The 12,752-nt window shown below is 42.8% G+C and overlaps 1 pseudogene; it reads right to left on the bottom strand.

Moving 5' to 3' along the window:
• Positions 1–10,714: 10,714 nt before the first annotated feature.
• Positions 10,715–10,996, bottom strand: LOC115897420 (annotated as a pseudogene).
• Between the last annotated feature and the right edge of the window lie 1,756 nt (positions 10,997–12,752).

The raw sequence follows: 12,752 nt of genomic DNA, 5'->3' as shown, positions 1-12,752 counted from the left end.
AGGACTGTGGTTCCCCAACACCCCGCCAAGCACCAGCCACCTCAGCTCCTAACGCCCTCCCCACACCACACTCAAGCTCATGCTCACTAGGGCAGTGAAAACAACCCAGTCCCTCCAATGCTTCTGTCCCCAAAGTCCTTTTTATGTCTAGATTTTTCTGTTCCACTTGCCCTGAAGATAAAGGATGATCAAGGTATGAAATTTTAATGAATATCCCAAAGTTTTTGCAAGCAAGTGGTTTATTTCTGCTGTAAAATGAATTCCTTGGTCTGGCTCAATTCATAAAGGAATGCCAAAACAAAGAATATTCTTAGTTATTCATTTATTCACCACTGTTGTGGCATCAGCACATCTAGTCAGATGGCATTCAGTCTATCCACTAAACATAGAAACAATAAGCAAACAGTAAGAGTAACCTAAAGCTGGAGATATATCTATGAAATCCACTTGGAGTGCCACAAGAGGCAATGTAGGCCTCGAGGACTTCCTGAGGAATATTGGTTTCCTCCAGAAATTTGGTGAGATTTACAAGCAGTACACTGGGAAATAATTTGGCCAGAAATTTTGTGGGTGCCAGAGTTTCGCTGTTGTTGCCCAGGCTGGAGTGCAGTGGCACAATCTCGGCTCACTGCAACCTCTACCTCCCGGTTCAAGCAATTCTCCTGCCTCAGCGTCCCAGGTAGCTGAGATTACAGGTGCCTGTCACCATTCTCAGCAAATTTTTTGTATTTTTAATAGAGATGGGGTTTTACCATGTTGGCCAGGCTAGTCTTGAACTCCTGACCTCAGGTGATCCACCCACCTCAGCCTCCCAAAGTGCTGGGATTACAGGCGTGAGCCACTGCACCTGGCCCCCATTTATCTTGTAGGCCCTTAACTATCCTCTTTCTGCACATACATCCCATTTGATGGGAGAAAAGTGCAAGCCAAAAGGCTGAAAGAATGGGGGCCGTAGGAAAACCTTTTGGCCCAATGTATAATCCATCTGATCATTGTTTTGAACGCTTTTGTATCCATTTGTCTTTTCAGATCATGGAGTATCTGCCTGATAACCAATAGTATCAGCTAGAGATAAAGGTAGGTTTAGAAACTAGATTTAAAAAAAAAAAACGGTGGCCCATTTTTGGCTGTGTATTTAGCAGCTTTGTCAGCCCTATTGTTCCCAAGAGATATAATACCAAACTCCTTAGTATGGGCTGAACAATAAGCAACAGCAATTTTAGTAGGGGGAAAATAGCCTGTAACAGATCAACAATTATATGCCCATTGGCAATAGAAGCACCAGCAGAAGTTAAAAATTCAAGGCATTTCCAGATAATGCGAACCGTATGGCAGACTCCAGAGGTATATCTGGAGTCAGTGTAAAGAGTGGCCATTTTTTCTTTTGCCAGTGTGCGAACTTGAGTGACAGCTATCGGTTCAGCAGCTTGGGCTGATCTTACAACAAGCAAAGAGCACACCTCAAGTGTTTCATGTGGGAAAACTAGCCGTTGTTATGTTTCCCTGGAAATTTCATCTACAAGAGCCATCGCAAAATAGAAGTAAGTCTGGTTTGTCCAAAGGGGTAGCTAAGAGGTTCGCTCATGGCTTCGAGACCATTTCTACAGCATCAAGGAATGATGAGAAATGGAATGAAGCTCTTCATCAACAGGGAGAGGCAGTAGAGTAGCTGGATTGAAAGTGCTAAAGTGATGTAACGTGATGGAGGGATGGTTAACAGGGCTTTTCTGAAGTGGTCTGTCATCATGTAGAGAGGTCCTCTGTTTTATAAACTTATAAGAAAGCAGACAGACACGGTAAGGGGAACATAGAGGTAAATGGAGGATTCTAGTATAAGAGTACTGCCTTTGCCAATTAGGGTGGCAGCTGCAGTAACTGCACACAGGCATGAGGGCATATTTGCTTCCACAGGGTCTAACTGACATGAGAAATATGCTATAGGACATATTTGAGATCCAAACAGTTGTCTTAGAATACCTGCAGCTATCTCATTATTTTTATGGCAATACAGATGAAAAGGTTGTCAAAATTAGGTAAGCCAAGGGCAGTGTATGAACAATGCTAATATTAAGGCTCAGAGGAGATCATCAGCATATGGCACAAGAGTGGAGCCTTGGGTAAGGGCTAAAGAGTCTAAGTGGGCTTTAAAGACCTGGGAAAGCATTAAGGGAGACTCATGATATCCCCGAGGAATGTGAGTCCATGTTAATTATCTCTCTCATATGTAAATGCAAAGAGAAATGTCTAGTCAGGGTGCAATGGAATCAAGCAGAGGTCAATTATTGTAAACCAGGCTGTGTCAGCAGGAATCGAGATAAGAATGGTAGCTGGATTAGGGACTACGGGGTAGGGTAGCAAGGAATTACAAAGGAGTTGCTTTTGGCTCTTGGATCTTGTACAATTGGATAGAAGTGATTCCCCCACCCCCCTTCCCACCCCCATCAGAATCAAATTTCTCTTCTTTCTTTCCTGGCAAGCTTGGGGCGCTACAGGGTGAAGAAATAAAGACCCCAGCACCCTGCTGTAAAAAAGAGTCGATTATATGTTTGATTCCTCGCATTGCATCTCGTAAGAGCAGATTGTGGGCTGCTGGTGGGAAAGGTTTGTTTCTTTCCCAGGCGACGTGCGCAGGCCCTGTGCTTAGTAGCAAGCCAGTGTCATTTACATGCGAGGCCCAAAGACTAGTGCGGGCATCTTTTAAGGTTGCATTTTAAATTGAGATGGGTTTCCATTAAGGAAAGTAGAAAGTTTTAGGTTTGTTCCGAGGGCAGGAAAATAAAAACATCTTTCTCATTACATCATATGCTTACATTAAACTTGCATTAGAATCTCTTCTGGAAAGATTTGCTGGTAAGGAGTCAGAAACTACAAAAGCACAATGTTGAGAGGGCCTAATTATACTGGGGTGGCCTAAGACATGGGCAGTGAAATAGGTTGCCCACAGACTCTGACAACTTAAATAGAATCAGAGGTGACAGGTAAAAATAAATCCTCTGGGTGTTATGGTAGAAGAAGTCAAACCAGTGTCAATTAAGAAATCCAGTTCCCAAGCCTCTGCTTAAAGTTTAATGATGGGTTTGGGGGTGTGGCTGAGGATCAGCTGACCCCATCAGTTAATGGGGTATTATCCCTCAGAAGGGGAAAATGAAACTTCTGAGGATGGTGGGATCTACGGACCCCAGTTTTTCTTTCTTCTTCATCTTTCTTTGAAGTGCAGGACAGTTGTTTTTCCAGTGTCCTGGTTTTTAAATATCTGCAGACATCTGGGGGCAAACAAGGCAGGCAGTGTGGTCGGTAAGAAAAATGAGGGGATTTTGAGTTACTCGTAGAGTCATAGCTTTGTTTCTGTAAATACTAGATTTAGAAGGCAGAGCTGTCAGTTTTAATTTTTTTCCTCTTATTTTCTGCAAGCTATTTTCAAAGAATTGCATAGCTGCTTCTGTAATAACACTCAGAGACTGACTCAACCAGGCAGCCACAGTATTCTGAATTTCCCTCTTTATATCAGGGAGAAGATTTCCAACCAAGCCAGAAATTAAAAGATTTCTATGTTCTGGGGTTTCCTGGTTTAATTGTGGCTTTTAAAAGTTTGTATAAAGTATTCCATAAGAACCTTAAGAGATTCTCCTTCCTTTGAGTGTATGCTTCAACCTGAGACCAATTCACCTTAGGGAGAAAGGCCTCTTTCATCATTTCCATTAGGCATGGAATACTGGCCTCTAGCTGAGCCATTTCCTGGTCTCTTGCAGTAGGGTCTAGAAGTAGTTCCAGCCACCTATTTCCTGGTTGGAGGTGGGTAGGGAAAAGTTGGTTCCCCTAGAGTCGGGGGGCCTGTCTAATAACTACAGTATCATCACCGGTAGGAAGAACACATCTTAGTGGCCAGTTGAGGTCCCTGTGAGTGGGATTATGAGTGGCTACCAATCCTTCTAATGCCTCTCTAAATCTGGTAGAATCTTCTGAAAGTGGGGACCAAAGGGCTTTGTAATTTAAAAGACCTGCTGCTATACAACATCAACCTAAATATCCATCAACAGATGAATGGATAAAGAAAATGTGGAGTACTACTCAGTCATACAAAAGATGGAATCCTGTCATTTACAGCCACATGGGTGGAACTGGAGGTCATCATCTTAAGTGAGATAAGCCAGGCACAAAAAGACAAGTATTACATGTTCTCACTTATATGTGGGGACTAAAATATTTGATCACATGAAGGTAGAATGTGAAAAGATAAATAACAGTGACTGGTAAGGGTGAGTGGGAGGAAGAGGGATGATGAAGAGAAGTGGGTTAAAGAGTACAAACACAAAATTAGACAGAAGGAAGAAATTCAAGGTTTCATAGCAGAGTGAGTATAGTAAACAAAAATATATTGTACTCAGGAGATGGACACCCTAAATACTGACTTGATCACTATGCATTATATATACATTTAAAAATTTCACACTACCCCATAAATTTGTACTAATAAAAAATATTTAGGCCAGCCACGGTGGCTCACACCTATAACCCAGCAGTTTGGGAGGCCAAGGCAGGCGGATCACCTGAGGTCAGGAGTTCAAGACCAGCCTGGCCAACATGGTGAAACCCCGTCTCTACTAAAAATACAAAATTAGCTGGACATGGTGGTACATGTATGTAATCCCAGCTGCTCAGGAGGCTGAGGCAGGAGAATCACTTGAACCCGGGAGGTGGAGGTTGCAGTGAGCTGAGATTGCACCACTGCACTCCAGCCTGGGCAACAAGAGCAAAACTCCGTCTCAAAAAATATATACATTTTTTTAAATAAAATAAAGGGTCTAGTGCAGTCTGAAGACAAATTCTTTGTGGTGGGGATCCAGTATAACATTCACAGGGGTCACAGCACAGAAAGCTCTGGAGTTGACAGAGTTTGCAGAACCCTGGGAAGTAGGAGGAGTCTTCTTGGAGCCTGGGCCAGATTTACTTCCTGGCCATCAGCATTTACACAGGCAATCTGTATACCCCAGGCCTGAAGATCAGGCCAGAGGGTGCTCTGTAATCTTCCCAAGAAAGGGAAGTTAAAGCAGGCAGCTGAATGTTTAAGGGATTTTCTAAAAAGTTGGAAAACTTTTACGAGTTAAAGGATTTTGCTGAAGAGATGGGGCCGTATTTTGAGGAGGGTGATTCAAGCCAGGGGCTCAGAGATCTAAAAGATCTTCTGGAGGGTCAGGGACAGGGAGTTGGGGGTACAGGGAAGTATAAGTGGATGGAGAAGGATTTGTAGTGTGTGTGGACTTTAACTTTTGTTTTAAATCTGTTCTTCCCTAAAGCTAGCTGTTACCCTCCTCTATGTCCTCTTTACAATGTGATCTTCCCATAGTGCCAATAGGACAGTTGTTTTGGATGAGAAAATTTTTTTCAAATAGGGAAGTTTTTCCAATTCAAAGGATCCATCATCTGGCCATTGATATCCAAGAATACGATATCCAAGATGTGTTTATTCCAATAGCAACTGAAACCAATAAACCTTTTCATGGAAAGACTGTGAAATAACTTTCCAGGCTTAGAATAAATCTTCACCCTGGATGCAAAAGGCATCCCTAGAGTGAGTATAAAAGATGCACCCACATGATTCTAAAAAGTTCACACCCGGAGGTGGCCTAGGAACGCAAAGACCTTTGCTGTCACCAGCAGTAAGAATTGTGTTTATGGAAATGGTGTCTCTGGTCTCTCATAAGACATAGGACACCTCCAGCCACAGACCCACCAATCTGTAGCACCAGGGGGGCAACCCCAGGATGGGATATTCCCAGTACTAATAAGACAAAGAAGATTGAGATAGCAAATGGCCCTTATGGACTGGGACCTGCCTGGAAGCTGGCATGTTCCAACAAAGAGAATGCTACCTGTCATCACGTGTCTCAGGCTTCTACCCTGTAGGCCGGCCACCTGACACAAAGCAAGCCAACACTTACTCCCCTGAGCTAGTGGGGCCCAGAGAGAATATTCTCACTGGTCACAAAGCCAAGCTTTTAGGACATAAAACAAGTAAAAGAATCTCATCTTGTTTTTGCTTCTGGGACCCATACAAAGACTATCTAAACAGACACCAATCTGGTAAGAAGTGTGCACTCACCAGTCCATGAGGCCAGCTCGAACACAAGACTACAGGCCCTAGACCTGGGTTCCCCCTAGTAGCATATGACACAAAAGATGAAGACAAAGGAAAACAATGACCATCTCTGGGAAGAATGGGATCAAATAGAAAACAAGAATACTTGAAATAGAAAATGCCAAAGTTGCCACACCCAAGGAATGACTTCACACAAATATTTTCTCCGCTAATGTAAGCGTAGAAAGAAAAAAAGAGACTCATCAGTCTTGCTTCAACCAGACCCTGCAGGCAGAGATCTAGGACACTGAAGTGGTAAGAATTTCTACCTACTGCTGGCTTTTGTCAAAGGTCCAAAGATCTCTCAGCTACAGTAGCCAAGGCAAGCAGTGAAATTCCCTCCTCATCACCAGAACTGTTGGGGAGGAAAAAAATTCTCCTCTACCCTCTAGGATCTCCAATAGGCCTAAGAATTAAACTGACAAGACAGACTAATAGGATAAAAGTATACAAGTTTTATTAAATTTTTAGATGCACATGGAACCCTTCACAAGAGAACGAAGACCCAAAGAAGTTGAACAGAGTAGAAAAGCTTTTATACCTTCTAGTCAAAGCAATGATAACTTTTTGAAGTGATGACCAGACAAAGGGGTTTGGGGTAGGGACAGTAAATTGTGGGGAAGTGACCAGGAAATATATTGGGAGGGAGATAAAACTAGTGGATGATAAGGGTTGCTTTAGCAAGTTTATGCAGATCGATCTCGGTGTTGATTCCCAGACTCTGGTGTTAAGGATGTTCTTCTCTCCCTTGTACAGGGAGGGCTCCTTTCTTATGGGGAATTTTATGGCCTGTTCTTACGTAGAAAAGGGTAGATCAGAGAGCCCTTCCTGCTTCTGCTGTTTTTCAAGTGCCTTCAGCTCAAAATAAACAACATGCCAAAGCAGCATATGTTTTTGGGGTGACATGTCCTTCACTTCTTCACTAAATAATCCTAAACTTGAGAGTATGCCTTCTCCCCACTCAGTCATTCCAACCTAAGAATAGGATACAACCTCCAGCTGGGCAAAACAAAACTGGCACAAGATATTTAACAAAATTTCAGGAAAGCAGAGCCCAAAGAGTCTAACCAAGGCTGCAATTTAGCTGGGCATGGTGGCTCATGACTAATCCCAACACTTTGGGAGGCTGAGGTGGGAAGATTGCTTTGAGTCCAGGAATCCAAGACCAGTCTGAACAATACAGGGAGACCCCATCTCTACAAAAAAAAAAAAAAAAAAAAAATTAACTGGGCATGGTGGCTCTCACCTGTGGTCCCAGGTACTTGAGAGGCTGAGGTGGGAGGATCACTTGAGGGTGGGAGGTAGAGGCTGCAGTGAGCCATGATTGCAACAGTGCATTCCAGCCTGGGTGACAGAGTGAGACCCTGTCTCAAAAAAAAAAAAAAAAACTAGGCCAGGTGAGGTGGCTCACACCTGTAATCCCAGCACTTCGGGAGGCCAAGGAGAGAGGATCACTTAAGACCAGGAGTTCCAGACAAGCCTGAGCAACATAGCAAGACCCCGTCTTTACAAAAAAATTTTTAAATTACCTGGATGTGGTAGGCGTGGTCTCAGCTACTCGGAGGCTGAAGCAGGAGGATCACTTGAGGCCAGAAGTTTGAGACTAGCCTGGGAAATATGGCAAGACCCCATCTCTACCAAAAAATACAAAAATTAGCCAGGTGTGGTGGCGTGCACCTGTAGTCCCAGCTACTTAGGAGGCTGACGTGGAAGGATTGCTGGAGCCTGGGAGGTCAAGGCTGCAGTGAGCCAAGATTGCACCACTGCACTCCAGCCTGGATGGCAGAGTGAAACCCTGTCTCAAATAAATAAAGTGGTGTAGGAGACCAGAACATAACATCTGAAATATGGCTGTAGGAGACCAGAACATGCCACCCGAAATATGCCTTTTTGGCACAAGGATTATTTTGAGCAACAGCAAAGGACTAGCTCTGAAAACAAATTACCATCTTGTAAGGAAAATATAAAGGAAAATTCCATTTGTAAGGATGACTTCTCTCTGTACCAGGAGGAGAGGATGAGTCTGAATAACAAGACTCTTGTCAATCGAGAAGGCACCAACTTAAATCCACATGACAAACCTTACCCTGGTTTACCCATGCTTTCCCTGGTTACCTCTCCATAACTGGCCTTCCCCACACCTGTTTGTTTCAGTGAACTATAGTATAGAAGGCTGAATTCAAAGCCACTTCTTTGAGATTGACTCATTTCTCTGTGTATCTCCCATGTATTCCTGAGGTATACATGTTAATCAACTTCTGTTTTTCTCTTGTTAATCTGTCTTTGTTTATAAGAATCTCACTAAGAACTATGAAAGGTAGAGAAAATTATTTTTCCTCCTGTACAGTAGAAAGAAGTGAGAACTAGATGATGATGAAGTAATATAATGACAAATTGTGTCTCTGAAGTAGAAAGCCCAACAAATTGAACAGAAAAATATTCAAGAGAACATCCCTGAAACAAAGAAAAGCGACTCTGCAGAATTAAAGAACACGTTGTGTTTCAAACAACTTCAACATAGAACATTCAATATTAAGACGTATCTTGACCTACCTATTGAAATTCAAAAATAAAGAATTCTTCAGGCATTCAGACAAATAATAACACATTATATGCAGGGGACAGGCTGACCTCAGAACTTAATGACAGAAGACAGTGGACCAATGGCTAATGGAGTATAACCCAAGGATCTTATGCAAGTAAGTTCCCACACATGGGCAAAGAGGACTCTCCCAAGCAAGAAAAACATCAGGAAGCACAGCATCCATGAGCCTCTCTCAGAGAAACTACTTGATGATATCCTGGCAATTAAGAGAAGACTTTGAGAAAGAAATAAAGGAGCAGAAGCCATATAAAAGGTTTTGGTGGGCCAGGCATTGTGGCTCATGACTGTAATCTCAGCACTTTGGGAGGCCAAGGTGGGTGGATCACGAGGTCAGGAGATCAAGACCAGCCTGGCCAAGATGGTGAACTCCTATCTCTACTAAAACTACAAAAATTAGCTGGGTACGGTGGCAGGTGCCTGTAATCCCAGCTACTCAGGAGGCTGAGGCAGGAGACTCACTTGAACCCAGGTGGCAGAGATTGCAGTGAGCCGAGATCATGACAGAGTGAGACTGTCTCAAAAAAAAAAAAAAAAAGGTTTTCGTGAACACCAAATTAATTTAAATATAGATCAATACAAAACTGTTGGACTATCACTGAAGACAATGTTAGTGTTATAAACTTGTCAAAATAAAACTATGAAGGCCGGGCGCGGTGGCTCACACCTGTAATCCCAGCACTTTGGGAGGTCGAGGCGGGCAGATCACCTGAGGTCAGGAGTTCGAGACCAGCCTGACCAACATGGAGAAACCTCATCTCTACTAAAAATACAAAATTAGCCAAGCATGGTGGCAGGTGCCTGTAATTCCAGCTACTTGGGAGACTGAAGCAGGATAATTGCTTGAATCCAGGAGGCGGAGGTTGAGTGAGCCAAGATTTTGCCACTGCACTCCAGCCTGGACAAGAGCAAAACTCAGTCTCAAAAATTAATAAATAAAAATAAAAATATGAAAGTTGAGGAGAGGGTAATGTGAGGATAGAAAGTATGATAATCCTCATTTTTTTGTGGAAGTCAATCAATGTATAACACTGAAATGTGTGGTTCACAAAAAAAAGCATCATTACTTCTGAAATTTCTTAATTTCAGAAAGAACTTTTAAGAGCTAATACTTGTTATACAGAAAAAAAATTATTTGAAATCTAGCCTATGTAACAAACCTGCACGTTCTGCACATGTATCCCTGAAATAAAGTAAAACAAAAATTAGAGGCTGGGTGCAGTGGCTCAAGCCTGTAATCCCAGCACTTTGGGAGGCTGAGACGGGCGGATCACGAGGTCAGGAGATCGAGACCATCCTGGCTAACATGGTGAAACCCCGTCTCTACTAAAAAATACAAAAAACTAGCGGGGCGAGATGGCAGGCGCCTGTAGTCCCAGCTGCTCGAGAGGCTGAGGCAGGAGAATGGCGTAAACCCGAGAGGCCGAGCTTGCGGTGAGCTGAGATCCGGCCACTGCACTCCAGCCTGGGCGACAGAGCGAGACTCTGTCTCAAAAAAAAAAAAATTTTAATTTTAATTTTAATTTTTAAAAAATCTAGCAATTTTTTCCCTTTCCACTTAACTTCATATTTTGTTTTCTGTTCAATCCAAGTTATTTCCTCCTATGAAATCCAAGTAAAACTATATTGAATATTGTTTGATAGCAAAGGAGCCTTAACATGTGATGATGTTGCACCCACAGGGTGAGAGAAATGTAGATGAATATGAAATACTATTGACCTCCCATGTGCATTTATTCCATTGTTTTCATGTCTATTAAGCCATTGGCTTCAAATTATGCCTTACATGGGTATGTAGATTTGCCACAAAATTCATAAAATTATACACCAAAAATGAGTGGGTTTTTTTTGCATATATTTTACTTTATTAAATCTTACTAATATTCTTTAAGGGATAAGCCAGACAAGTAGGCTACAGTGAAGAAATCTTATTTTGGAGAGCTAAGAAACCACTATGATACTTCCAGCTATTATCTTCAGTGATGCTTATCTTTATTCAGCGACTCCAGATAATATTCAGCTCCTACAGCTCCCACAAATGCAGCAAATCTCCATTTGAATCCTTGTAATAATGCACCAATAAAGGAACCATTGTTTGCAAAGCCACTCACCTATCTCCAAGCTTCATCATGGCCCCATGGATCCCTTAGCCCTCGTGCAGCCAACTTCTTCTTGACAGTTTCTAATGGTGTCCCCTCTATCTTCCATTGTTTACAATCTGGAAGTTCCATTTTAGTGTGTCCATGTTCATGAGCCATGTCTGATGGCAATCTGACCTCTCAGGACACTAAGCTCTGCAACCGGAGCCCACCCAGGTGTGTTTTCTTATACGTAAGTTTACATCGATAAAGTTTACTTAAAAGGTTTTTAAAATGATGCCCCACTGGAGTCTTTATAGAGGATCAGGAAAGAAGTGAAGATGAGAGGGCACAGCTTACCCTCCCCCATCTCCATTGAATTAACCTGGACAGCTAGACACTAATTTCTTTTACCTAAAGACTTTCAACATAGGGTCTCATAGCTTTAAGGGGCAGGGAAGAACACAGCTGTCATAAGAGTAGATGTCAATTGACCTGAATATAAACATAAACATAAATTGTGTACAGCTGAAGGTGGTGAGGAGGCGGAACAAGCTGACAAAATCATTCCAGTGACGTAAAGGTAAACTAACAACACTTGAGACAAACAATACTTCTAGATGACACCCCCATTTCTGCTTTCCAGAGTAGCTTTAACCCAGTCCTTCCTGGACACAAGGAGATGGTCTCCAGATGGGGTGCGGTGCCTCTGGGTCTGTGAATGGAACCTCATGGGGGCTGGGACAACCCACAGTTGACTCAGCTTCCACGGAGGCGTCCCCTAGCTCTGCTCCAGCTACAAGCAGGCCCAAGCGAGGGAGCAACTGGCTGGGGTCCTTCCAGCACAAAACCTTTTCAGTTTTCCTAACAATTTTCCGCCTCATATCTGCAATGTTTTGGCAGCTGCAGGGCCTCTTTTTCTCCTCCCTTTCAACTTGCCTGGTTCTTTGAGCCACAGGGGAGACCCAAAACCCTGCAGAACATCCCGGAATGCAAAGCATTTGCAATGAGTCACAGCTGCAGAGGTGCCAGCAAGAGCTGTTCCAGGCTTAAGTAAGACAGGGAAGCGGGGAGAGAGGTCAGGGGTCTCAGCTGCACAGTTTATGTCAAAGGCTAGACCCAGGAAAGAGGACCGGTAGCACTGGCTGGAACGAGGAAAGAAAACGATGAGAAAGAGCTGCACGCGGACCGCTCCTCTGAAGCCTCCCCACCTGCTTTGCGTGGGGCTGTCAGCCCTGCTAGCCATTCTCTAAATTCTAAAAATTCTCCCAGGAATAAGAACTTTCTGGATGATAGGGGATTGTAAGTTGGCGTTTGGAAAATGATCCCTGACAGTCTTCTAACCAACAATCATAAAGGGCTGAGCCCACTGAGCTTTGCAACGCACTATTTTAAGATGTACTTTTAAAATGCAGTGGGCGTTCTCTCCTTTTGCACCCACAGAGGGGCATTCACTGGCTCTTTCTTGCCTAAAAAACACCCCTCCCTTTTAAGTCCTGGAGAGAGCCTTTGGGTGTCAAAACATTACTTCCTTTTCATTTTCGTATTAACAATTGTGCATGGAGAATATATTCATAATATTCATCCCAAATATTCAAAAAACTGTAAAATAAGAAGTGTCTGTTTTCCCTCTGCCACCTAGTTCTTCCTAGAAGCAAGTTTCTTGTGTATTTTTCCAGAAATATTCTTTGCATGTTTAAACATGTCTGGTATATGTAATTGTTTTTGTACAAATGGCATCAATACACAATATTCTCCTCTTTGTTTGAAAACTGCTTCGTGTCAGTACAAACAGAACTGCCTTATTCGTTCATTTTCACTAGATATTTAAACAGTGCCCTGTTTATATACATGTTGGTTATTTTCCATCTTTCCCTATTACAAACTGTGCTTCAGTGACAATCTTTTAAAATATATCATGTGTGGGTAAAATTTC

Source organism: Rhinopithecus roxellana, chromosome 5 (assembly GCF_007565055.1).
Source record: "Rhinopithecus roxellana isolate Shanxi Qingling chromosome 5, ASM756505v1, whole genome shotgun sequence".
Classification (NCBI taxonomy): domain Eukaryota; kingdom Metazoa; phylum Chordata; class Mammalia; order Primates; family Cercopithecidae; genus Rhinopithecus; species Rhinopithecus roxellana.
Note: the sequence above shows the minus strand (reverse complement) of the source record. Positions and strands in the feature narration are given on the sequence as shown.